Source organism: Gopherus evgoodei, chromosome 12, assembly GCF_007399415.2.
Source record: "Gopherus evgoodei ecotype Sinaloan lineage chromosome 12, rGopEvg1_v1.p, whole genome shotgun sequence".
Classification (NCBI taxonomy): domain Eukaryota; kingdom Metazoa; phylum Chordata; order Testudines; family Testudinidae; genus Gopherus; species Gopherus evgoodei.
In genome coordinates this window covers 18,795,082-18,822,720 of record NC_044333.1, presented here as the reverse complement: position 1 = coordinate 18,822,720, position 27,639 = coordinate 18,795,082, and the positions used below count along the sequence as shown (strand labels likewise).

The following is a 27,639-nucleotide window of genomic DNA, read 5'->3' as shown; positions in this document are numbered from 1 at the left end:
TGCACTATATAAACAAACAGGGCAGCACGAGATCTTCACCCCTGTGCCAGGAAACTTTACAACTATGGGACTTCTGCATAGCCCATTCTATACACCTCATCGCGTCCTTTCTCCAAGGAGTTTGGAACACGCTGGCGGATTGTCTCAGCAGATCCTTCCTTTTCCATGAATGGTCGCTTTGCCTGGACGTTGCTCTTTCACTCTTCGGAAGTGGGGGTTTCCCTGGATAGACATCTTTGCATCCCGTGGGAACAGGAAATGCCAGATGTTCTGCTCCTTTGAAGGCCTCTCACTGGGTTCAATGGCGGACGCCTTCCTTGTGCCGTGGACGACGCACCTGCTCTACACCTTTCCACCATTTCCACTCGTCCACAGGGTCCTACTGAAAGCACGCAGGGACAAAGCCCACTTGATCATAATAGCTCCAGCTTGGCCTCGACAGCACTGGTACACCATGCTGCTAGACCTATCCATAACCGACCCTGTTCCCCTGCCTCTTCACCTGGACCTGATCACCCAGGACCACGGCAAGCTCCGTCACCCAGACCTTCAGTTGCTCCACCTCACGGCGTGGCTCCTGCGTGGCTGACTCACTCTGAGCTGCATTGCTCCACCCCGGTGCAGCAGATACTGCTGGGTAGCAGGAAGCCTTCCACTAGAGCTACATATTTGGCCAAGTGAAAGCGCTTCGCGGGCTGGTGCTTGGAGCGGAATTTCCTTCCTGCCGAGCTATCCATATCTAACATCTTGGATTACCTCTGGTCCCTCAAACAACAGGGCTTGGCGGTATCATCTCTGAGGGTCCACTTGGCGGCCATCTCTACATTCCACCCAGGAGAGGATGGCCACTCGGTGTTTTCCCATCCGATGGTGTCAAGGTTCCTTAAGGGCCTAGAGCGTCTTTACCCTCAGGTACGCCGCCCTGCCTCAACATGGGACCTTAACCTGGTTCTTGCCAGACTCATGTCCCCTTCATTTGAACCATTAGCAATTTGCTCCCTTCTCTGCCTCTCCTGGAAAACCGCTTTCCTGGTGGCCATCACATCTGCGAGACAGGTTTCGGAACTTCGGGCCCTCACCGTGGACCCCCCGTATATGGTGTTCCACTGAGAAAAGGTGCAGTTGCGACCGCATCCGGCCTTTCTCCCCAAAGTGGTATCGGCTTTCCACGTTAACCAGGAGATCTTCCTCCCTATCTTCTTCCCAAAACCACATTTGTCTCGCAGAGAGCAGCAGCTACACTCCCTAGACGTTCATAGAGCGCTTGCTTTTTATATAGAACGAACTAAGCCATTCCGCAGAACCCCCCAACTTTTTGTCGCGGTGGCTGAGCGGATCAAAGGGCTTCCTGTCTCCTCACAGCGAATTTCCTCCCGGGTGACGTCGTGCATCTGTGCCTGTTATGACTTGGCTCACGTCCCATCAGGCCATGTGACTGCGCACTCCACCAGGGTGCAAGCTTCATCAGCTGATTTCTTCGCTCACGTGCCCATTCATGAAATCTGCCATGCAGCGACCTGGTCCTCGGTCCACACTTTCGCCTCCCACTATGCCCTGGTTCAGCAGTCTAGGGATGACACAGCCTTCGACTCTGCCGTATTGCACTCTGCGACATCTCACTCCGACCCCACCGCCTAGGTAAGGTTTGGGAATCACCTAACTGGAATGGATATGAGCAATCACTCGAAGAAGAAAAAACGGTTACTCACCTTTGTAACTGTTGTTTTTCGAGATGTGTTGCTCATATCCATTCCACACCCGCCTTCCTTCCCCACTGTCGGAGTAGCCAGCAAGAAGGAACTGAGGAGCGGACGGGTCGGCAGGGGTATATATACAGCGCCATGGCAGCACCACTCCAGGGGGCGACCTGCCGACCCACCGGAGTTGCTAGGGTAAAAATCTTCCCACGAGCGTGCACGCATGGCGCGCACACCTAACTGGAATGGATATGAGCAACACATCTCGAAGAACAACAGTTACAAAGATGATTAACCGTCTTTTCTTGACTCTCCAGTTCTTCCTGTCTATCTGTCTAAACACCATCATGTGGTGCTTGGTATCACACAGTGTATCCCTAGCAGAGGCAGTGCCAGCCCACTGGGGACCCTAAGCAGGAATATTCCCCCCTACAATAAAAAGGAAATGGGGGCTCTTTGGAGCTGCTCAGGGCCCTAAGCAATTGCTTAGTCTGCTTATGCCTAGTGCCGGCTGTGCTCCCTGAGTCCTAGCCTGGGCCATGCAGTCATTAAAGGGATGCCTCCTTATAGTACAGGCCTCTGTTGTTGTTGTTTGTTTTGTTTTTATTTAAGGACAGATAATGTACTTGGAACTCAATTGGACACAAAATGAGTCCATTTCTCTCCAAATAACTTACAATCTGAAAACTTGAATTAAGGCTTGTCTACCCTGGCGCTTTACAGCGCTGCAACTTTCTTGCTCAGTGGTGTGAAAAAATAACCTCCTGAGTGCTGCAAGTTTCAGTGCTGTAATGTGCCAGTATAGATAGTTCACCAGCACTGGCTTCCAGTGCTGGGAGCATGGCTCCTACACCCCTCATAGAGGTGGAGGGTTTTAGAGCGCTGGGAGAGCACTTTAATGTTGCCAGTGAAGACATGACCTTAGTTAATAGAGAAACTACATTAGTTATCAGCATAGCATAGCCCACCTCTTTTATGGGCCAGCCTCTAGAGAATGACATTAGCCAGTACACTACAATCTCTGCAGAGAGACTGTGCATTGTCATGGGAATATCCAGACAGACTTTGAAGTTCCTTTGCATCATTCTGTTGGGAAATTTTGATTTTATCTGCTTTAATCAGAACCTAGTTTTCATTTTGTGTTGTGAATAATCCCAGTTTTTTTTTAAGGAAGATTATAGTTTTGATGGTTGGATGAATCTTGCTGGGTTAGTCTCTGGTCTTGGCTTTCTGTTTCTCTAGTTGCACCTCTTCTTTTCAGTTCTCAAGGTTCATAAGAACCTTTTCTGTAGTCTTGATTATCTGAGTTGTCACCCTTTCAGTTTTGCTTCGAGTTTGGTGTTCAGACAGTTCCCAAAACTTCAGATGTGACCTGGTCTATATAGATGGACTTTTTTGGCACAAACCTAATAAATAGCTTTGATTCATAAAACTGTCAGTGAACCTGTGCTGAAGTTTTTCCAGTGTGTGTAGCAAAATCCAATACCAGAATATTTGCATATTGAACTTTGGTGGGGAAAGTTTTCTCCCTGCTCCTAACCCCAGGCTCAGTGAGGCCTCTCTATTTCTTAAGTAGTTTTATGTGGCCCCCATTACCAGTGGCATAGTATCTAAGCTCCTTATATTCTTTCATATATTTATCTGTACAATGCGCAATGAGGTAGGGCAGTGCTATTGTCTACCTTTGCTATTATCCACATTTTACAGATGGGGACCAGAAGCACAGAGAGACTAAGTGCTTGCACAAGATCATACAGGAAATCTGTGGCAGAGCAAGGACTTGGACTGAGGTACCAGGCTAGTTCCCTAACCAATGGATCATCCTTCCTCTCCCATAGCCATGTGAGCTTAAGGAAGAAAGAAACTCCTGGGAGTTGACACCCAGACAGCAGAAGCAGACACAAGCAGCTGCAGTAGGGACCTTCAGATGCTGATGCCTGTGCTGATTGGCTATTTGCCCCCAGTCTCCCTCCCACATCATCCTTGCAGACTGTTCAACTACCTCCACGCTTCCCATCTACCAATACTCAGCTCCCCTGTTAGTGGTTCCCCCTCCTCAAAATCTTTTCTCCATTCCTTTGTCTTTCTGTTTCACTATCTCCTCTAAGCAACACCCCACTCCCCCAAAAATAAAACCAACCAGCAAGCCATTCAAACAAAAAATGGTGGGACTAACATGACTGTTGCAGATCATCACACTGTTCCTTCTGCTGATATTATATCCTCTCCCTCCAACCTTGTGTCTGTTCTCTGCTTAGATTGTGAGCACTTTGGGGCAGGGAATCTCTCTTACTCTATGCTTGTATGGCACTGTACTGCTGCCTGCAGTGACTCTAGAGCATGAGTATCAACCTCAAGGCAAACTGTGAGGAACCAGGGCACAAACCCCAAATTGGTTGTGAGTTCTATAATTAGGTTTCACCAACCAATTATGAAGTGAAAACTCCTCAGGCACAGTAGCAGCCTAAAATGGAGTGTCAGAGAGTCCCCTTGGGTATGCTGATCTATCTCGCCACCCAGATGAGCATATCTTTGTGATAGATGGTTCCTTACAACAAAAATCACAGCAACATTCAGGTTACTCCCAATCCGAAAGGACCATTCACTTATCCCAGATCAGTTGCACCTTACATCTCACACACCAAAGACCGCACTTGCAGCTAATCTTATAATAAACTATATAAAGAATTATTAAATAGGAAACTAGAGGATTATTTACAAGGTTAAAGCAGGTAAACATATATGCACAAATGAGTTACAACAATCTTAAATTTCAAAAGGTAATAAAAGTTACTATAATCAGCAAACACTTTATGTCCTGTAGGGCTAATCCAGGCAAAGCAGCTGGGGATCTCTCGCTAATGCCTAGAACCACTTTGCCGCTTGGACTATGTTGGGGGCATAGAGATACTCACTTCCTTATTATTAGGTTTTTTATCCCCCTACTGCCAAGTACTCTGAGCTGCAAGCTCAGCTGATGGAAGGAGTCCACTTGCATGACTCATCTTTACAAGAAGGAGGCTAGAACAACAGAAGTATTTTGTCCTCTTGTTGATGGTATGAAGGGAAATTCCAGTTGCAACGTCCCACAATAGTCTGTCTGATATTGATGGACCTTTCCCTTTGGAAAGGGTGTAACACTTACTGTTGAAGATTAGCCCTTCATACTCAATGTCTCTCTCCTGTCTGGTGATTCTCACAGTTACAGAGGCTCACAATACAACCGCTCATATATGATCTTAGAATATGGGATACAGGTATTATAAGTGAGATTAATGCATGCAGCAGCTCACAAGCATTCAGTAAAATCTAAGCACATTCTTATACTTCTAATACATACTTTAACAATACTAACACACAGGTGAGCCAGTCTGATTCCATCTATGTATTTCTCAGTGTATGTTTGAGACATGGGGACCTTGGCATGAGCGGACACTTGATCTGTCAGTGTCACTGGTATCTAGCACTGTGGGACCCTAATCTCAGTTAAGGCCAGAAGCGCTACCATAATACAAATGAATAATAGTATTTGGCCCATATACAATTGTTGCCTTTCCTTTTTTGACTAAGTTTCTGGTTCGATGATTTGAAAAACACAGTCCAAGTCATATCACCGTATTCATTGTAAAGTAAACTTCAGTGGTGTTCTTAGTCACATCCCGCTATGGAAACATCTCACTCATTAAGGTTTTAAATGACTTTTCACTTCTGCACACTCTGCTCTTGCCTCCATCTTTACTTAGTATTACTTCTGCTGCTCTCAAATCCCAATATTCTTTTAAAATACTTGAGAGCTCCTTCATGCTTGTCTGGTGCAGTTTTAAATTGTTCAAAACCGTATCTGTCAGATAAGCAGCAATTTATTTTGAGAACTAGCTTTTTGTTCTTCTGTGAGGTTACTTAATGCTGGATGTTTCACAGAAGTCCATTCGGGACGTATTACTATTAAATATTTACAGTTTACACTGCCTATGAGACAGGCTATTCACAGGCACAATATTTGGTTGCAATGTTGTGCACTGATATGGGTGAGAAATAGATTCATTGGTCTGTAAGTCAGCTAAACAGCTAAAATTGAGGTCTTCAAACCAATTTTGAGGATTTCAATAACTCGGTCCTGGGTTAGGGGTTATTATAAAATTGGATGGGTGGGGTTCTGTGGCCTGCCTTGTGCAGGAGGTCAGACTAGATGATCACATTGGTCCCTTCTGGTCTATGAGTTTATGACTGAACAAAATCATGCTATGATTACCATAATAAGTGGTCAGCTGGCTGCTACCAAAGTATGGATGACCACCAGTATAGGTTATAAACAATAAAAATGGGGATAGCAGAAACTTGGTCAGTGCAAGAGCCTTTGTTTTGGGTTTTGATCGATATACATGGTATCCAAAAAATAATGGCCTGGAGCGCTGGTCTTTGTTCTGGAATTGAAATGTTGTTCTAGAATTGGGTGAAATATGGTCTTGTGGTTAAAACGTAGGCCTGGAAATCAGATCGGGTGATGTTCCCAGCAATAACATAGACCACCTGTGTGATTTTGGGCATGTAACCAAGTGATTCAGTTTGACAAACTACAGTGCACTCTGTGACAATTAGGAGGATGTGTGTGTGTCAACTTGGGAATTCCATTCTGGTCTTATGAATGCCATTTTATACTTCAACATCCATTTTGTATGACTTTAACATTCATTAGTAACCTTTGATGAGTCTTGTAGCATTTATTTTGTAGCAGGAACTTGATACCCAATGGAGAGATTATATCTAGGAAGCTGTGACAGAGCAATCAAGGGCCACTGACGCTGAAATGGCTCTACCCTAACAAAACAATGGGTTTGTTACCAGCTGATTCATTGATTTTGAACAACTTTGTCCCCAGAAGCCAACATGCAGGCAAGGGGGATGGTGGAGCCTGGAAATTCCCCAGAGAAAGTGCATGGGTAGAAAAGATGGCAGAGGAATGATCTCTAAGCAAGGAAAAAGAAGGCGGACAGTTGGGCTAAGAAGGCTAGATGAGTTGTCTGGCCTCAAGGAGTCTGACCACGTCCTGGTCTCATAGGGTTGGTGAAGGCAGAGTGGGGATTGCATTCAGGTGTTCATTGTTTTCTGTAGATCTGTAACTGTCTTATCCTTTTTAAGAGTAAAGTGTGTATGTGTTTAAGAAATTCCTTTACTAAGTCTATGTTCTTTGCTTTCATGAAGGGTATAACTAGGGAACTAGACTTCACCAAGTCAGGTAGACTATGTGGGGAATGATGGCTAAGAAACTGTGACACCTCAGGAGGGCTGTTCCAGAGTCTAGGCAGTTGGATTGCAGGGTCCCACTGCCCAGGAAGAATGTCAGATATGGGGTCAGCACTTCGGAGTTCCCTTGAGAGACCCAGAGCTAGAAATAGTGACCAGTCTCTACCCAGATCCAGGGGACTTAGAAACACATAAGATTCAGTGGTTGGGATCCAGTCATAACATACTGGTGTCCATGAAGAGAGTGGTACTGGAACCAGCTGTGACGCATTCAACAGTGATTAGGTAGTTGGTGTACTGTAACCACAGCCAATTATGCTAACCATTATTGTTTCATCATTGCCATGTGCTTTCCTCTATCTGTTACAGCCATCTGTTGTTTCTTCTGTTATAGGTGGATTGTAAGTTCTTTGGGGTAGGGACTGTCTTTTTGTTCTGTTTCTACAGCACCTAGCACAATGGGGCTGGTCCATGGCCCTACCGCAACACGAATAAATAACACCAAATTTGCTATTAGTAGAAGAATTATCAATCAACTCTTCTATATTACTGTGAATCTAAAAGCATTTTACAAATGTTAATGAACTTAGTCTTAACATATCTGTTGCCAGAAATAAAATGCATTTCCATGGCTATCTCCCATAAATGGCACATTGCCTTTGAAGTGGCAATTTCCACATGGAGAGCCCATTCTTAAAAGGAAGATGCTGAATATGCTACCCAGGGTTAGTACTAACATTAGCAATGAAGAGGCTAAAACATCTCATCATGCCAGCATGGCGTTCATTTTCTGTATTGCCATAGAGGAGAAGCTGGTTTGATTTTTCCAGTCTGATTCTTCTGCCTTGCAGTCGGAGAATGCTGTGGAAACCTTGTTTAACTCAGGAGTGTTATCTCCTGCCAACTAAGGAATGGCATTAAGGAACTCATTAGGATTGGGATCATGAGGCAGGGTCAAAGTTGGGGAGGATATTCAGGTATGGGAGAATTTCAATGGGATGCAGGAACCTTTTCTAAGGGAAATTAACCCTTTCCTCAGATCTTGAAAGATGTGGCTGTTCTTCAGTTGTATATATTCATTTCAGATCTTTTGGAGAAGCTTATTCATGTCTTTATCTCCTCTAGATTAAATTGCTGCAATGCTCTGCTTACTCGTATACCAAGTAGCTTGATGATTAATATTCAGCTTGTGCAAAAATCTACTGCCAGGGTAGTATTTCATGCAAGAAAGCACAGGCATATTTTTCCAATCTCTGTGCCTGCTGCCTATAAAACAAAGGATTGATTTTAAAATCCTTTTATGTACCTCAGTCTCATCACAGCCTGAGCCTTGACTGTCAGTATATTGTGTATGTAATTATAAGAGAGGCCCATTTTAAGTCCCCGTGGTCTGCAGCTTCCCAATTATTTCAAATTACAATTACTAGGCAATGAACGTAGGATGACAGGGCTTTCTGCCATCTGCCCCACCACTCTGAAACAAGTGTTGCATCTGAGGGCTGATAGCTCCATGCCTGCTCATGAATGTAATTTAAAGACATTTCTTTATTAGTATGGCTGAGCCTAGTACCCTTCAGGTTGTTCAGCCCTGTTTCTACAGAGGGTCTCGCTAGCCTTGCTGCAGCACTAGTCAGGGAGGAAGACTTCATCTGGAGCTCTTAAGCGGGGGGAGGGTCTTGGTTAGAAAGAGTGGGTGTCTATTAGGGATCAGTGCAGGGGTGTCTCCAGGCACCAGCGCAGCAAGCGCATGCCTGGGGTGGCAAGCTGCGAGGGGCGTCCTGCCAGTCTCTGTGAGGGCGGCAGGCAGGCAGCCTTGGGCAATGTGCCTGCGGGAGGTCCGTTGGTCCTGTGGCTTTGGCGGCAATTCGGTGGCGGGGACGCCAATAGCGCGGCTCTGGCTGACCTCCCGCAGGCAAGCCACCAAATCCGCAGGTGTGCTGCCAAAAGCCGCCTGCCTGCCGTGCTTAGGGTGGCAAAAAACATAGAGCCGCCCCTGGATCAGTGAACTGAATAATAAGTCTGCTGAATACACAAACATTGGTGCTCTTCAACAAGCTCAGTATTACCATGATATCAAACTTCTGGCCACACTTAGTACGAGAACCTTTGTCTGAGGATGGGATATGCTGCTGACCTAGAAAGCGTCAGATTAAGAGTTGGTCAGTAAACATCTGGCTCAATGGATCTAGCAAAGTAGGGCAAGCACCATTCAGCTCCAGAACTGACAACCAACCTCAATGTCCAACTCTCCTTCATCCTAAACTTTCAGGGAGAGAGAGAACCCACCTGCCTGTTATCCATTCTTGTATGGAAGGATAGTGAAGCTTCCAGCTCTGTTGCTGCTCCTATCTAGAGGAGGGTAAATAGAGCTATTCTGATGCCCACCATCTTGACTGAAACACTGGGGATTGAAGAGGGGCCTTCAGAATTAAATATACCGATCTCTACTGGTTGAGCTGTAGAGTCCAGGCTGTTTAGCTGGGGCTGGAACAGATTCCTATCCTCTGTGGACTTATAGCGCCCAGTAGGAAATTGGGTGAGGATCCTGTGGATCTGGGGATGTGAATGGCACCTGAATATTGGGATCTCTTAATATAAATCTTGTCCCAACCTGACTAAAAGATAATCTGCTCATTCTACTATGTAAGTGGGAAAGAAAGAACCAGAAAGACTTCCTCCTGCTATTTTAGAGTGCCTTATTAATATTTCTTCTCTTATGGTGTTTGATTGGATAGTTATCTCTTAAATATCTCTAAACTATGGGTAACTATACCTCCATATATCTCATCCATGTATGCAACTGGAGCTAAATGCATTATGAATTCATAGCTGTTGTCATTGCTCACAGTCATTTGCTCCTGTGATAGGCACAGGTACTGTCTTGTGTGTTGTAATGTTTCTTTTGGGATCTCTTACCTTTTTCATTGTTATATGTGATTGTTGTTTCAATCTTCTTATAACATCTGTATGCTCTTAAAATTATATGCACAATGTCTTTAAATTCAGTTTTGTTCCCTTTTAGAGGGACACCATAAAGGTTGCTGGGTCTGAAACTTTACTTGGTGCAGGATTTTTACCTTCTGTTTTCAATGCCCATGTATGTCTTCACGTATTTCCCCCTTTAGACAGATACTGCCATGCTCATTGCAGAGCCAGAGAACTATCATATTTTGTAACAGTTTGAAAAAGCTAACTCTTGAGTCAGTATGTTAATATCTTTCATGAGCTGGAAAGCAGGTTTCACTGAGGTATTTGGAGTGGCTGCAGATTCAGTTTTTTTTAATAAATAAAGCCACTGAGAAATTTGGGGGAGCATCTGTTTAGTTTTTATTGTAATGAACAGGACTTCTTTTAAAGTAGAACTTCGAAATAGTAGGGTTTGCAAGATTAGTTATGCATTGTGTAGATCTCTCTACTCTCATGCTACTTGCTAAGTGACCTCTAGACCCTGCTACTCCCTCCTACTGCTTCTCTTTTCCCTTCCTATATTTCATGTTCCAGTATGCCCCACTAGCTGCCTGTGTGCTAAAGCTGAGGAGGTAGCTGAAATGGTTGGCAGGGTAAAAGAAGGGCTTGGGAAAGTAATATACGTGCTTGCACCTCTCCGAAATATATAGATCTCGGCACCTAACAGCTCCCACTGTCTTGAGTGTAGCTGATGAAATCTGAGCTCTTTTGAAAATCTAACCCTATATATGGAACATTGTATTGAATGCGGATGTGTCTGTTTTAAGAAACACTTAACTGAAAACAAAAGCTTTTTTGGGGGAAGGGGGGAGACATTCACTTTCTGAAAGTGAGTCTTTGTTTTTGGAATATGTGAAAATTTGTGAAAAACTGACTGGCAAATGACAGAGAAAAGCCCATATTCCCCATTCTATGCATCCAAACACATACTTAACACAAGAATTTCCTAAGAGAACGAGATATAATAAACAAACCAAAAGTGTCAGGGTCACGTGCTGCCCCCTCCCCACCCAGCAGGCATGAAAGGCACTAAATGCAGCACAAGTGGCACTGTTTCTCCATGTATAGGTCCAGGTTGTGGAGAGGGTTTACATGTGCCTATACCCCTGCCTTTGAGCCAAGGAGCACTACTCTGCATCAACTCTTCTGCTCCAGTGTGTGTGAAGAGGGCTTAGGCCCTGGATTAACCCATACCAAATGAAAGGCATGGCCTTGGTCTGTTCATCCACCAGAATTAAGATGTACTGGCCAAAACCATTATATTCGGGGAAGATAAAGGCAGCACTGTGAATAGTCCAAGGGTTAGTGTAGCAGCTCTGACGTGACTCTGGGTATGTCCACATTGCAAGGTGAAGGTGTGATTGTAGCATGGGTAAAATAGCAGTGTAAACATGTTGCTTGGTTGCTAACATGTACTGAAGCCCAAGAATACATACTCAGGGTCCCTGGAGGCTTTGTACTCTGGTTTCCCCTGGGGTAGCACATCTACACTGGTATTGTTAGCTTTAATCTAGCTGGCACAGGTAACGTTGGTATGCCTACCAGTGCCCCAATCACACCTTTACTTTGCAGTGTTGACATACCCTAAATGGGTGCTCGGCAGGCGGGGGGAGGTGCGGGACGGACAGGTGAGTTCTAGGATAATCCTCGCTGCAGAATCTATTGGTGAGAAACAGAATTTTGCCTTTAATTTTAATGTCAGGTTCTTGACTGTGAACATTTTTTTGGTATATTAGCTTTCTTACCAATAAACCAGAACTGCATGTAAACAATAAAACTGTCCTACCAACTCCTTTGAAACCAGCTATCTTCATGATTTTAAGATTTCTAGGGAGACACTTTGTTACAGTAGTTCAGACACAGTCTTAGTTATCAGCATTTTTTTTCCCTTCAGAAGAAAAAAGCCCAGCAAATCTGTAGTTGTTTTCACCTTTCAAAATGACCTAACTCCATAAGCAGTTCTATTGGATCAGAAAAGCAATGATCAAAATTTAACCTGATCTTCACTAAAAGTTTAAAATCCAGCTATAAGGCAGCTTTTGTTGTTTCACCGAAAGATAAACATTCAAGGGCTGGGCTTTGATGTATTACCAAATGCAAAGGAGTACAAAATGAGGCCGGTTCACAGAACACAAAGGGCCTGATTTTCAGACCCAAGCCTCTCCATGCACCAGCATAAAAACACCTGTGTGTATATTTTTGCAACACTAACATGCAGGTGAAGAGAGTTGTCATGTGCAAAATCTATTTGAACAAAATAACTTTGTATATACAAATTCTGTCCCCTCGTTGTGCTGGCATTGGAAACTTTCATCAGTGTGCACAGGTTTTAATGCACCCAAAGCTCAATTGCAGGGAGGTATAGGGTGTGTGCAAAATTCTGTGCCCTAGTCAAGCTGTGATGGAAGTACCACTCAAAGTCAGGATTTAAATCTTTCTCACAGAGGGGAGGGAGGGTGTAAAATCTTACAAATCTTGGGAAAACTTTTGGAGAGGTTTGGGAACACCAGACTTGAAAAACTATTCAGAAGGAGGCCTTCCAAAATTAACTTGTGGCACCAAAGTACATAACCTTAACTAAAATGGAAGGTTAGAGCACAGTCAGCTCAGGGTGTGTTCAGGAATAGGCCCTAGTGATTGTGACTGATCCTGCAAGCCTTACTTGCCTAGCAGTGTGTCATAAACGGATAGTTAAGAGTTAATAGAACAGAAGTAATTCATGTCTCTTTCGCCTGTAAAGGGTTAACAAGATCAGTGAGCCTGGCTGTCACTTGACCAGAGGACCAATCAGGGGACAGGATACTTTCAAATCTTGAGGGAGGGAAGTTTTTGTGTGTGCTGTTAGAATTTGGTGGTTGTTCTCTCTGGGTTCTGACAGCGACCAGATGTGCAACTAGGTTTCTCTCGAATCTCTCTGATACAGGCTCCTATATGTCCAGAATAGTGACTTAGATAAGGCAAGTTAGACTTATGCTTGTTTTCTTCATTTGCAAATGTGTATTTGGCTGGAAGGAGTTCAAATTTGTATTTTGCTGAAAGGATTTTAATTTGTACTTGTATACTTAGGCTGGGAGGGTATTCCCAGTGTCTATAGCTGAAAGACCCTGTAACATATTCCATCTTAAATTTACAAAGATAATTTTTACTGTTTTTCTTTCTTTAATTAAAAGCTTTTATTGTTTAAGAACCTGATTGTTTTTTTTATTCTGGTGTGAGACCCCAGAGGACTGGGTCTGCATTCACCAGGGAATTGGTGGGGAGAAAGGAGGGAAGGGGGAGAGAGAGGTTAATTTTCTCTCTGTGCTCGGATTACCTTCTCTCTCAGGGAGAGTCGGGAGGGGGAGAGAGGAGGAGGGGGGAAGGTGAATTTTCCTCTCTGTTTTAAGATTCAAGGAGTTTGAATCACAGTGATCTTCCAGGGTAACCCAGGGAGGGGAAGCCTGGGAGAGCAACGGTGAGGGAAGGGGTTTACTTTCCTTGTGTTAAGATCCAGAGGGACTGGGTCTTGGGGGTCCCTGGCAAGGTTTTGGGGGGACCAGAGTGTACCAGGCACTGGAATTCCTGGTTGGTGGCAGCGCTACAAGTACTAAGCTGGTAACTGAGCTTAGAGGAATTCATGCTGGTACCCCATCTTTTGGACGCTAAGGGTCAGAGTGGGGAATTATACCATGACACAGTGATTTACAGAATGTGGCTTTGTCAGAGTGGCTGAGTGGCTGGCTGAGGCAGGAACGACTGTAGAATGGAAAAGGGCACCTGTGAGAGCAGAGAAAAGGGGAGTGTTTCTAGCCAGGTTGCAACATTGAACAGACTGGAGAAACTGCTTTCCTTAGGAGCCTTTATACTTGCCTGGGGATAACCTGGGTGGGACCCTTGCCTGTGGATTGGCTAAACCCTGCAGGTAATTGATGACTCACCACGTCAAGGAGGCTCTGGCTCATAGATAACTCGGTGTGAGTCATCACTCTTTAGTATTGTAAGACTGGCCCTTGTAGATATCCCCTGTAAAAAGTCTCCCTTTAAGATCCTGTAAACTATTTTCTTCTGATTCCAAACATACTGATAGTGTAAATCTCATGATCTTTCCATATAGATTGTACTTTGTGCTCAAAGACAATGTATTTGTGGATTAAGGTCATATGTCCTCTTTTATTTAGTTGCAGAAGTTGGAAGGTGTACAGCAGTGGCTCTCAAACTTTTGTACTGGTGACCCCTTTCACATAGCAAGCCTCTGAGTGTGACTCTCCCCTTATAAATTAAAAACACTTTTTATATATTTAACACCATTTTAAATGCTGGAGGCAAAATGGGGTTTTGGGGTGGAGGTTGACAGCTCGTGACTCCCCCATGTAATAACCTTGTGACCCCCTGAGGGGTCCTGACCCCCAGTTTGAGAACCCCTGGGGTACAGTAAATTAAGCAGGGAACTGCAGGAACAGGAAGGAGGGTCTCATGAGGCAGTTGGATACTGCTCTGAAGAACAGGATTCTATCCCTGCATCTGCCACAGAGTTCCTATGTAATGCTAGGCATGTCACTTAAACCAAACTTTTCACAATATTTGTTTCTCATTTTCTTGGTGTGTGCCCTGAGGCCCAGGCATCTGATTTGCAGAAGTGCTGAGTGTTTACAGCTGCAGCTCAAGTCAATGGGAACTGTGCTTTGATTATATAAAGTCTATATAATACTAAGTACTCTGATAAATCAGATCCTAGACATCTCAGTTTGGGCACTCAAAACTGGTGGATGCTTTTGACCTTAATCTCTCAGTGCCTCAGTTGCCCATCTATAAAATGAGGATAATGCCACCCCCCTCACTTCATAGGGGTGTTGCGAAAAATTAATTAATGTTTGTGAAGAACTTAAATACTGTAGTGAAGAATACCATAGAAGAGCACAGGAGGAAATTAATAATTCTATCCTTTTGTAGCAGGATTTGGCTAGCGTGCAATGACTAAAGTGTGGGGCCATGAATGTGCAGGAAACAAAATATTAAGTAAGCACAATTCATTCTGTGCACTGAATAAGGCAGGGGTACTGTAGAAAAATGGTATGTGATTAAAGATAATATCATACTGCATATGAACAAGTGCGCAGAATTGAGATTGCACAGGGAACTTTAAATCTGGCTTTTCCTGACTTTTGAGTATCAGACTTTGTAACCATAATAATGTTCTTTTAATGTAGGTTTTTAGTGTAATAATTATATATGATGGGTGAAATTCACACTGGTTTGCAAGGTTTTCTACAACACTCAAGACCCATACAGGCAGCTACATAGCTCTTCTTTGTCCAGCACCTGTCTGTGTTGGTTTGGTGTGGGAGGTCAGTTTGGGAATGGGTCACTGCGGGTTCAGGGGAAAGCAAGAAGAAGAGATGAAGATCTGCATTTATGCAGGTCCATTTGCCCCTGAACTATAGTCAACCAGCATGGAGTTCAGTCACTATCCAAAGCCCCACAGCTGCACTGAGGGCTGCAATGGCAGCCCTCCACTCTGGCACTGATTTGCAAAGTGACTCTCATCTCCCCAAACTCTCCAGATTATAGGCATAGAGCTAGAGCATTCTGGTTTTATCCACATGGAGTGAAATTTGCTCTTACCAATATTCATAGTATAATGTTATTCCTTCTGACTTCAGTGTCCCATTCTGGCACCAGTGTCATCCCTTTGCTGAGTGATAGCAGATGTCTACGGCCTTGAAGGTCAACTTCTGAGTGGAGGAGAAATCAGTGATGTGGTATCTGGATATATTCTAAATTTACCTTGTTTTATTTACACAGGCATGCCAGTCCTGGGACAATGGTGGTCAAACAGCATGCAGAGTGATCTCTTCTTGAAGAAATCTCAGCCCAATACCACTGCCCAATAACCAAAGCCTCATTGATACCAATCAAACTCTCCTGTTATTCTCACAGCTCCCCTCTCTCTGGGACTATGGCCTCTACACCGACTCTCTTGCATAACAAAAATAACAGCATAGCTTGTTTTTTCAGGACTGAACATCTGCTTGCATGTTGAGACAAAGAATATGGAAGACTGTTAAGTGTCACCTGGTGATGCCTGTCAGAACAATATTATGGGCCATTATAGATAGATAGATAGATATATTCAAATGTTAGCCATAAAACATTTGTTGAAATATAATGGGAATTATTACAAACAGCTATGGAATATTGTTGCTGATTGGAAATTATAATACAAGAAGTTCTGTATTGTTCAAGGCTGCAGCCTCTGGTACACAGTCCTTCTCATGTCCACAAATCTTAGGGAAAAATATTCCACATAAAGAAAAGGGGGGAAAAAAAGAGTCAGAATGGTCGACGGGATTGCACAGTGATTCATAGCACTAAATCATAATATGGCTACATCTGTTACCCAGTGACAGGAGTCACTGCTCAGTCAGGTCGATGGAGCCTTCCAATATGAACGCCCAATTGTCAGGTGTTAATGAGTCTCAAACTAAATGCTTTAGAGACCTGTAAATTAACATTCTTGGCTGAGATGAATATGATTCCACATGATTAATGGAATTAATGGCATCATTGGGCTACCCACTGGGTAATGCAGGCTTCTTATTTTATTTATTTATGTATTTATTTGTACATTTACAGTAGTTGGTAACTGCTTTAAATAAAAACGCTTTTTTACCAGGATTGTTTTTTTCCTTAGTGCTTGTTATGCCAGATAATGTTACTAATTCTGTCTCTCCTGTAAAATGTAACACAAATCAGGAATTACTTCTGATTGGCTTGTTGTCCTTTTCACCCCTAGGGAAAAATTAAGGCTTAAGAAATTCCAAAATGGAAAAAAGTTAACCCATAAATTTGTTATGAGACAAGTGCAGAAAAGGGTGGGTAATAAAATAGGTGTTATCATCTATGCAGGTATCTGTCCCTCATTTCTACACACCAGTCGATCACCCTGATGTTTCATTTGAAGGCAGGACTGGCAAAACGGAAACAGTTCTGTAAAACAAAAGGGAACAAAATCACGTAAGCAATGAAGTGGTAAGGCAAGAACTCCATTGTACACAGAAGGTGGCTGGAGTTTTCAGGTTTGCAGGTAACAAAATGGTTGTTAGTACTTCTAAAGCATAACAGTGAAGCAACCTTCTTGTATGCTGTATACATAGAAAGTGCATGAACATCACTAAAATATTTGTTCAAGAGTGATTGGAAGTGAATCAGATACGAAGTTTATTTTAAAGCACCTACCTCCCCCCCCTCCCCGCCCGCCCAATTACTTGATGAACTGGCAAAAAAAATAAATAAAACTATTGGCTCACCATAGAGATGCTCTTCTCTTGTATCAAGTAGAGCAAGAAGTAGAGATACTGCCTATGGTCTGAGGGTCCCCTCTTGAGTCTTACCTGCTTTTATTTATGTATGTTTATATAGTGTATCAAGTCAGCTCTGCACAGCATTGGTAGAAGAGTGAGAAAGAATGATGTGAAAAGGATGCAGAGAAACATTAAACGTGCAGTTACAGAGGTAGATCAAAACATTAAAGTTTCAGTTTTGTCATATTAGTTAGCAAACCCCACAGCTTGTGGGCAACTTTGTGGTGTTGGGGTAGAAAGTGGCACCATCTTGTCCAGTGAAGACTCTATATGGCTGTAGCATCCAGAGTCTGCAAGATCACTTATATTGATAGTAAGGTTATTTATTTCAAGGTGCTTCCCAATTGTCCTCCACCTACTGCCCCCCTTCTGCTTGAAGTGGGTCAGAAAGTTCCAATAGGGCCACCTTCCTTCAACCAAGAAGAGATCTGAATTTGAGATTGTAAGACCCTAAGTTGATGAAGACAGATGAGAATATTGTTGTACCATGGCTGCATAGGCTCTTCCAAGCCATCTGGCGCACTAATAATATAATCCCCGATGTTAGGAAGAAGGTTGCTGTTCAGCCATTGTTCTAAAAAGACAATAAAGCCAAATTTTATTGAGGTATTATGCTGTTGTCTGCCCCAGGGAGAGTCTTTGTTTCTGCGTTAATGTCCCAAATCAATGATGTGCTTCATGGCAATTGTTGGGATCCTAAGTGCAGCTTTAGACCTGCTCATTTCGCTGTCAACCAGATCTTTTACCTTGAGACAGCTTTTGTAGAAAATGGCTGAATTTAATCAGCCCTGCACAGCAATTTCTATAGACTTTTGTTAAGCCTTTTATACAATGCTTTGAACAAGTTTGTGGGATCTGGTAAGGTGACTCAGCAGATAGCTGTCCATTCCATTATGCAGCTCTTCGACTGATGATGCTATTTTCTAGCTAATGGTAGATACACAGCATGGTTTCCTGTTTCCACAGGAGTTAAGCAAGGCTGTGCATTGTCCAAATTGTTGTTCAATAGAGGCACTGACTGGTTGACGGATAAGCTTGAAGTGGCAGCTGTTGGTGGCATCAAGCTGAACACCATCTTGCTTTGAAATCTCAAACACACTGATGCTGTTGCCTTATTGTCTCAGTCTGGTCAGTTGTTGCAGCAGATGGCCAATTTGGTCAGACAAGAAGCAGCATGTATTCATCTGGTTGTTAATCCAAATAAAACTGAGTCCCTGGTCATTACTATCAAGAAGCCCCTACTCTAGATTACAAACTGATTAGTATCAACCTGTCTGGATGGATATTTAGTAGCCATCTATTGTCAAATACTTAGGAAGCATCATAGACAGTGCTGGAGGATGTTTGAAATATGTGGATGCTCCTAGAGCAGCAGCCACTGCCATGTGCCAGACCCTTCAGTAGCCTCTGTGGAAACATTGTGACATCAAGCTTACTATGAAGCTGCAGCTCTATGGGTCTACAGCTATACTTAGGGCTTGGCTACACTGGAAAGTTGCAGCGCTGGCGGTGGGTTTACAGCGCTGCAACTTACTCACCGTTCACACTTGCAAGACACATACAGCGCTGCATCTCCCTGGCTGCCGCGCTGGCTGTACTCCTGCTCTGCCTGGGGTATAAGGATTGCAGCGCTGGTGATGCAGCGCTGCTCAGCAAAGTGTGGCCATCAAAAGTGCTGTAATTGGCCTCCGAGGTATTCGGAGATATCCCAGAATGCCTGTTCAGCCACTCTGCTGTTTTGTTGTGAACTCCGGGCTCCTGGAGCTGCTTATCTAAAAAACAAACACAGCTCATTTGCTCGAGCAGAGGCAGGCAGGGGGATTCATTTGGAATGTTCACAGTTTGCTTGAGGAGAGAAGCAACACAGCCGGGGGGAGAGGGAGGAGTCCATTTTGGAGCAGCTGCTTATCTGATCTGAAGGCTTTTGCATTTAGTGAATAAGAGAGGGGTGGGGGAAGGGGTCGAAACTTCTAAAATGATTGAAGGTTGGTGCTGTGTATCTTCCAGTCCTTAGAACTTGCAAGGCAGGAAGCTGACACAGTGTCAGCTCCAAAAATCCACTCTTTCTGTCTCTCCCACGCTCCCTGTCACACTCCACCGCCCCCCCCCCCTTTTGAAAATCACGTTGCAGCCACTTGAACGCTGGGATAGCTGCCCATAAGGCACCACTCCCAACAGCGCTGCAAATGTGGCCACACTGCAGTGCTGGTAGCTGTCAGTGTGGCCACACTGCAGCGCTTTCCGTACACAGCTGTACGAAGACAGCTGTAACTCCCAGCGCTGTACAGCTGTAAGTGTAGCCATACCCTTACTCTCTCCTGTACAGCAGTGAAACACGTGCACTGAGGAAGGCTGAAGAGCTCAGATTGACATTTTTGATGCTTGTTGTCTTTGTCAGATGCTCCATAATAAGTAGCAGGATAAGATCAGCAATAAGCTTATTTGAAGCCAAACCCACCAACCTCCTCCATCAGTATTAGTTTGGTTTTGGTGACTTCCTTGGTGTAGACTTATTTTTGGGACCAATAAATTGCACAGTGTGTTCACCAAGGAATGCCTCAAAGTCATCGGTGATCATATGGGCATCAAAAGGTTCAGTGGCAGTGAACATCCAGACAGATTGTCTGTCTATCATTGGCAATCTTAAGAACCTAGTTAGAGATTGATCTGGATGGCACTCAGTCTGCAAGGAGGTTACATCCCTTTTGAGATTTGCCATGATGATGTTGATGAGTAGCTACAATTTTGCATCCTCAAATGTGTTACTGCCAGAAAGAGGAGATGTGTCTTTTGAAGGAAACTTAAGCTTGTGTTCCCTCTGTAGAGCTGGGATTTTTCACTGTATCCTCCTACAGGGCAGCACTCCCCCTATTGGACAAGGACAGAAATACACTGGGTTGACCATGACTGTATGAAAGCTTCCTACAATCACAGACTTGGTGCCACATCTCCCTTTTAGTTCCACTGGGAGCTGCACTGCTGGACAAGAAAGGGGAATTTGGCCATTCATCTACTTCTTGAAGTTCAGATGAATAGTTTTCTCCCAGACTGTCATTCCTTGCCTTTTTTAAAAACATAGGTCCTGCCATGTCTTTCTGTGCAAAATGTTCCCTCTGGTTGAGCGTACAGACTGTAACTACTTTCTCGGATTTGCATCAGAACAAATGAGCTGTGATGCTGCTTGTCTGTTTTTAAATAAGTTGAGCGTTGTTCCTCTAAAGAAATGCTAAATAATGCTGTGCCCATGGGAAATATTCAGGCTTTGCATGGAAGGATAGCTAAAAAGAAGAATATTTTAAAAATAAATATGATGTCCAACATGTATTGAAAGTTGGTCTAGGCACACATGGTTTAGCTTTGGCAAAGTCTAAGTAACTATTTTGGTTAGAGCTGAGAGAGGTCACAGCTTCTGAAAACAAGGTCCTAGCTGTCTCCAATGGGATATTCACAATTAAGGGACATTGCTGAAAATGTTGGCTTTAATCTCACTGTCTTAATTCTCCTATTTGTGAAATGGGGAAAAAGCTCTTACATAACTTGCGAGGGGTGTGGCTGGGTGAGGATTAATAGGTTAATGTTTGTATGGAGCTTTGAATATCAGCACAGTTTTAGTGAATCTTTTTAGGGTCTTTTTAAATGTAATTTCCGTCAAATGAATTGGAAATTCAGATTTCATTGTGGCACCTTAGAGACTAACAGATTTATTTATTAAATTTATTAAACTACAATCCATTGGTGATCTTCCAGAAAACACCCTCCTGGCCACTATGGATGTAGAAGCCCTTTACACCAACATTCCACACAAGGATGGACCACAAGCCGTCAGGAACAGCATCCCTGATAATGTCACAGCTAACCTGGTGGCTGAACTTTTGTGACTTTGTTCTCACCCACAACTACTTCACATTTGGGGACAATGTATACCTTCAAGTCAGCGGCACTGCTATGGGTACCTGCATGGCCCCAGGGTATGCCAACATTTTTATGGCTGACTTAGAACAATGCTTTCTCAGCTCTCATCCCCGAACACCTCTCTTCTACTTGCACTACATTGATGACATCTTCATCATCTGGACTCATGGAAAAGAAGCCCTTGAGGAATTCCACCATGATTTCAACAATTTCCATCCCACCATCAACCTCAGCCTGGACCAGTCCACACAAGAGATCCACTTCCTCGACACTACAGTGCTAATAAGCGATGGTCACATAAACACCACCCTCTACCAGAGACCTACTGATCGCTATACTTACCTCGAGCTTTCATCCAGACCACACCACATGATCCATTGTCTACAGCCGAGCTCTAAGATACAACCACATTTGCTCCAGCCCCTCAGACAGAGACTAACACCTACAAGATCTCTATCAAGCATTCTTACAACTACAATACCCACCTGCTGAAGTGAAGAAACAGACTGACAGAGCTAGAAGAGTAACCAGAAGTCACCTGCTACAGGACAGGCCCAACAAAGAACCTAACAAAACACCACTAGCTGTCACCTTCATCCCGCAACTAAAACCTCTCCAGCGCATCATCAAGGATCTACAACCTATCCTGAAGGACGATCCCTCACTGTCACAGCTCTTGGGAGACAGGCCAGCCCTCGCTTACAGACAGCCCCCCAACCTGAAACAAATACTCACCAGCAACCACACAACAAAAACACTAACCCAAGAACCTATCCTTGCAACAAAGCCTGTTGCTAACTCTGTCCACATATCGATTCAAGGGACACCATTATAGGACCTAATCACATCAGCCACACTTATCAGAGGCTCGTACACCTGCACATTTACTAATTTGATATATGCCATCATGTGTCAGCAATGCCCCTCTGCCATGTACATTGGCCAAACTGGACAGTCTCTACACAAAAGAATAAATGGACACAAATCTGACATCAGGAATCGTAACATTCAGAAATCAGTAGGAGAACACTTCAGTCTCTCTGGTCATTCAATAACAGACCTAAAACTGGAAATTCTTCAACAAAAAAACTTCAAAAACAGACTCCAATGAGAAACTGTTGAATTATAATTAATTTGAAAACTAGACACCATTAAATTAGGCTTGAATAAAGACTGGGAGTGGATGGATTGTTAAACAAAGTATAACTATTCCCCCTACTGTTCCTCACACCTTCTTGTCAATTGTTGGAAATGGGCCATCCTGATTATCATTACAAAAGTTTTTTCTCCTGCTGACAATAGCCCACCTTAACTGAATACTCTCGTTATAGATAGTATGGCAACACCCATTTTTTCATGGTGTGTTTGTGTGTGTGTATATATGTGTATATATATATATATCTTCCTACTGTATTTTCCAATGCATGCATCCAATGAAGTGGGTTTTGGCCCACGAAAGCTTATGCTTAAATAAATTTTGTCTCTAAGGTGCCACAAGTACTCCTCATTCTTTTTGCTGATACAGACTAACCCGTCTACCACTCTGAAAGATTTCATTGTGTAAGCTCTTGCTACTGACTTCTAGTTGTTTAATGCTGGTGCTAGTGTCTTGATGCTTCTGTATTCTCCTCTGAACTAGAGTCTCATTTTTAGATCACTTGAGAGATTTGCCTTATTCCTCTGCATGTGTTTGACAACTGTTCATTCTGGTTTTACATTTCTCCTTAATCTTTCTGTGTTATTTGGAGGTCTCCTGATAATCTGCCTTAGAGTATCAGCTAGTTTTTCTGCATGAATACAGAATACGATGTAGGCCTGGTGTCTCATTAGCAGGGATGAAGCACTATTTTAGGGTGGTAATTGAAACAGCTGACTCCCATAATATGCAGGTGATCAGCGTGTAATGGCATCTTGGAGGGGGTTGTACAGGTTACTCTCTGCAAAGCAATGTGGCCATATTAATTTTCATGGAATGTGTCTTTGCATTTTTGGATATATGTCTTGTCTTATGGTTCATATGCTCCTGGTGATATTGCCTAGAGCAGATGATGATCTGCCCCAGTAAGGAAGAGGGATGCAAATAATTCTGTGCCAGTAAGCATTCTTAAAGTTAACTTTGTCATGGGGTGAGAAATGGCCTAGTTAAGAATATAGAAATTGTGGGAACCTATATATTTATTTCTGAATATTTTGACTTTGTATGCGTACTTTTCAGAGAGGTCTGCAGACAGAAAGCACCAGGGTAATACAAATTCTCTCCTATCCACAAATTAATTAAGCCTCACAATAGTTCTTTGTGGGAGGGCCCCACTTTATATGTGGGTTAACTGAGGCACAGAAAAGTGAGTTGACTTGCTGAATGTCACACTGCAAATCAGTGACGGAGTTGGGAATAGAAACAAAAGGTCCTTGCTCCCAAACCCCTGCAGTAAGCAAAACACCACATTGCTGTAAAATATCACTTGAAAAAAAGATAAAAAGGAAGGAAGGAATGACGTGGGAGGGTAGAAGCCTAACAGGATTTGGGAATCCAGCATCTTTCATGGATGAGAGTCAGACGAGTAACTTTGAGAAATTGTAAGAGATTATGACATCACTACATTGTAGGATGACATAAAAGGTGGGGAGATACCTCAGGGAGCCCATATTAAGTCTGTGGGATTAGCAAGGTAAATTTGTGTCTAATCAGTTAAAACTTTTTAAATTATTTGGTCATAAAGGGGTTGGAGATTGAATGTAAGAGAAAGGGCTGCGATCATGCCCCTTTTCTCTCACCTGTAAATGGAGAGTGTGGCATAAGCAGTGATAGAGACAGCCCCTAGAAACTGATGAAGTCAACAACAACAACTGGAAGAGGACACAGAAAGGCTACGGTGACCTAACCTACTTGAGCTCAAACTCCCTGGAGAGACCTTTCCAAGTAGCATTAGACTCTCCTTCAGGTGGAAGTTTAAGTAAATTTGATTGAACTATGAGGAATATGATAGCGATTCTGATCAATTCCAAAAAAAGATTTTGTCTTTTACATGCGTTGTATAGTTAGGGACTGATTTTTAAAATTATGAGTGCGCAAGTGCTTATGAAAAAAGTGCATGGGTAACTGCACACCTAATTTGCATTTTCCTTTTGCTTCAATTATATGCACTCAGTGAGTAACTGCATAAGTGACCATTTATGTGCAGAATTATAGAATTTTTTGCATGCCCAGTTGTTAATTGTTCATGAAAACTAGGGGTGAACTTTAGCATGTGCATATTTTAAAAATCAATCCTATGGTGCATAATGGGCTTCTTAGAGTATATGTGCCCTTGCCCCTGCTGGGCCTGCAGGTCAGGGCTGAGGTACATAGGTAAAGCAATGTACAATAGGGACAGAATAATGGAATAATAGTGAGGGTGTTGCAGGTTATGCACTTCACTTCATTATCACCTTTCATTCAAGCGCCTCAAAGCACTTTACAAACAGTAATTCACACAATACCGCTGTGAGGAAGAACACTGTTATCATTTGCATTTTACAGAAGGAGAAACCAAAGCAGAGAGAAGGTAATCATATCACACAGCAAGTAAGGGACCAAGATGGGAATAATCCAGAATTCCTGATTCCTAGTCCCATTCCGTAGCTACTTTCCTGAGATACATTGCCAGAGCTAATTTGTGGGGATGAGAATAGGGGCATGGGAAAGCAATGGATCTTGTGAGGGAAAGGGTGGTACACTGGGAAATCGGAGAGGGTGTGTGAATAACAGGTGCTGCTGTCAGGCAGGACTGAGATGCATTGGAAGAGCTGAATTTTCCTTTTTTAAGAGGTGGGTACCCATAACTATAGACCATCAGGGGATGCTGCAAGTCAGAGTTTGCTTTAGCGTTCTGAGTTTAGACTTACATGGTTTTACCTCTGACATTCCCCTGACAAACCTCCAGCCTTGGATGACACTTTGATATAAATAATCCAGCTGTCAGACACTAAACTGGAAAACTGAGTGAGTGAGGGAGAAGGAGGAGAGAGAGCAAAATTGTGGTCTCAGATAAGGCTCCTTGTAGGAATTCCTTTCTTTCCCAGTCTTGGGAATAAGTCAGCTTCTCTGACACTGTGATAGGTGAGCGGGGGCCATTGGGGAACCTCTATCTTTTTAAAAAATATGGCAATTAAAAAATGTCCTCTGCAGAGATGAAGACTAAAATCATTTGCTTGTAGAGTGATCAGAGATATAGATGGGACACAGTAGCAGGACACATGTAAAGGAGAGTTTTGAGATGCCTTTAAGAATGATATACATGGATTTATTGAGAGAGCAAGAGTCAGCAAGTAGAGTTATGGTTTGTCACAGAAATAATGAAGCTCATTCAAAGTGGAAAAGCAAAAAAAAGAAGGGGTCTCCATTAAAAGAGCATTGGTTCTTGGGGGGCCTGCTAGTTGGAAGAAATTTTCTCCCCTTCTTGATGTTACTCCCTAATAAAATAAGGAAATTAATACTAGAAGGAACCCAGCATATGATTCTACAGTAACTTGGTTGTAATATCTTTGGTTTTCTTTATCTACTTTCATCCTCCTTGACAGTAGAAATGGTTGAGAAAGATCAAAATAGGAAGATTGGAGCAAGTCTCCCTGCCAGTGTGCTTCTCTGACCTCTGGCATGGAAGTAGGAGGTCACGTCTTGACAGCCACTGTGTTTGAACAGTGAGAGGGAGTAAAAGGTTGATCCAAAGTGACACCACTTGTTCTGTGAATGTTACAACAGAACTATCCTTTGTCAAAGAAAGAACTAGAATATAAAAAAATTGTTGGCTCTGATGAGTCCCTTGACAAAGATCTGACTTCTGAGTACTCCTAGCGGTAAAATTTTCAGAAAGGGCAGAGATAACTCTCCAAACTGTTTTTTAAACTTTCATTTTCTCAGAGATCTTCTGCCTCACCACCTAATTTGCAGAATGCCATTGTCTTCACTGGTGTTAAACCAGCACAGAATAATGCCCTTTAGCTGTGGCATTCGTGACTGTTGCGTGGGTAACTGACTTAAATGATACATTAAGATGAAGTACTTATTTCATATTTTGCATTTAATTTCCTAGATGTTTTTAAAAGGGGAAGCGGGAAGTTCATAAGCATAAACATTCATGTGTATATTTTAATGAGAATTTTTACAAAGCATTACTAGTATGCAATTTTCCATAACTTTATTAAATCAAAACTATTTTTTTTTACTTAAGAAACCATAAACTCATGCTCGTGCCACATATAGCTTTTCAGCTTTTTTTGAGGGAGGGTGGACTATAGCCCCATCCAAAATGAGTTAGTTAGAACTTTTCCTGCAGTGGAAAAAAATACTTCTCCTCCACTCTTCCATTGCTGAAAAATGGATGAAGGGACTTTGCTCACAGTTCCCCAAAATAATAACCTTTGGGAAAAGATCAAGTTTGGAGAATTTCATCCATAAAAGTAAATTATTTGGGGACCTATAAATGTGTGGAAAAACAAGGGGTTTGTACCGAAAATGGTCTTGCAACCTTAAATGTAGCAGATGCTGTTGGCACCCATCCTAATAATGCTTTTATATAGAGAAAAACAGATGGTGTCCCTGCAGTCACTCGTATGTTGAATGTCATATTCAGTAGGCAAAACTATTATTATTTTTTTGTTTTAATTTTTTTTAAATATTAAAGAAATGTTGGCTATAATCCAGTGAGATAAGCCAAAAGTCAGATGTGGAAGAATTGGATGGTATTCAGAGAGATTAAGGGTAAACATGTTGTTTAGCCATATCAACTACATTTTATTTTGCTACTTTTGTTGTTTTGATACAGCAGATTTTGGAATATAAAGAGGAATGCTGGATAAAATATATTGGGATAAAGCAATGTGGGTTGAAGGGGGAACAGATAACGAAATGTAAACTGCTCAGTGAGAAATTATATTCCCAAGGGTTATAAATAACAGACTGCAATACATCCAGCAAGATCAGAAAAGGCCAGTGTGAAAGAACAAGGACCTGAAAAAGTAATCAAAGATAAGAAAATGACATATGAGAGGTTAGGTATAGAACATCAGGCATAAAGAAAAATGGGAAAGTGTACAGAACCAAGCTAAGACAGTGTAAAAAGGGATAAGCAAGTTTAAAGTAGATAATATAAAGAAGATTGCACAAAAAGTATTAAGAATGTTGAAATACATTAAGAATAAGAGACTAGTAAAATTAAAACAATTAAACAAGTCTGTTGGGCTTCTAAGAGATAATTTTAGAAGGGCTAATTTGGTGACAAGGCAGGCATGGCAGCAAATGTAAAATAATTCTTTGTCTCTGTGTTCACCAGGGAGAGTGAGGGACTGATGCTAGAAAATGAATTAGATTTTCACAATAGGAAAGAGAATTGGTGAAGGAATTTAGGGGGTCACATCTGAACATGTGATTCAGAAACCAGACCTAGTGGAGATTAATGCATTGGGGTCAGAGAGAGGGTCTCTCAGAATTCTGAAATTGG

The 27,639-nt window shown here is 42.7% G+C and overlaps 1 long non-coding RNA gene across 1 annotated transcript; it reads left to right on the top strand.

Annotated features, from left to right (window-relative positions):
* Nucleotides 1–1,003: 1,003 nt before the first annotated feature.
* Nucleotides 1,004–19,478, top strand: LOC115660200. The gene is made up of 3 exons (XR_004002776.1): nucleotides 1,004–1,121; nucleotides 1,250–1,251; nucleotides 19,468–19,478. It is a non-coding gene; the product is annotated as an uncharacterized LOC115660200 (long non-coding RNA).
* Nucleotides 19,479–27,639: the final 8,161 nt, after the last annotated feature.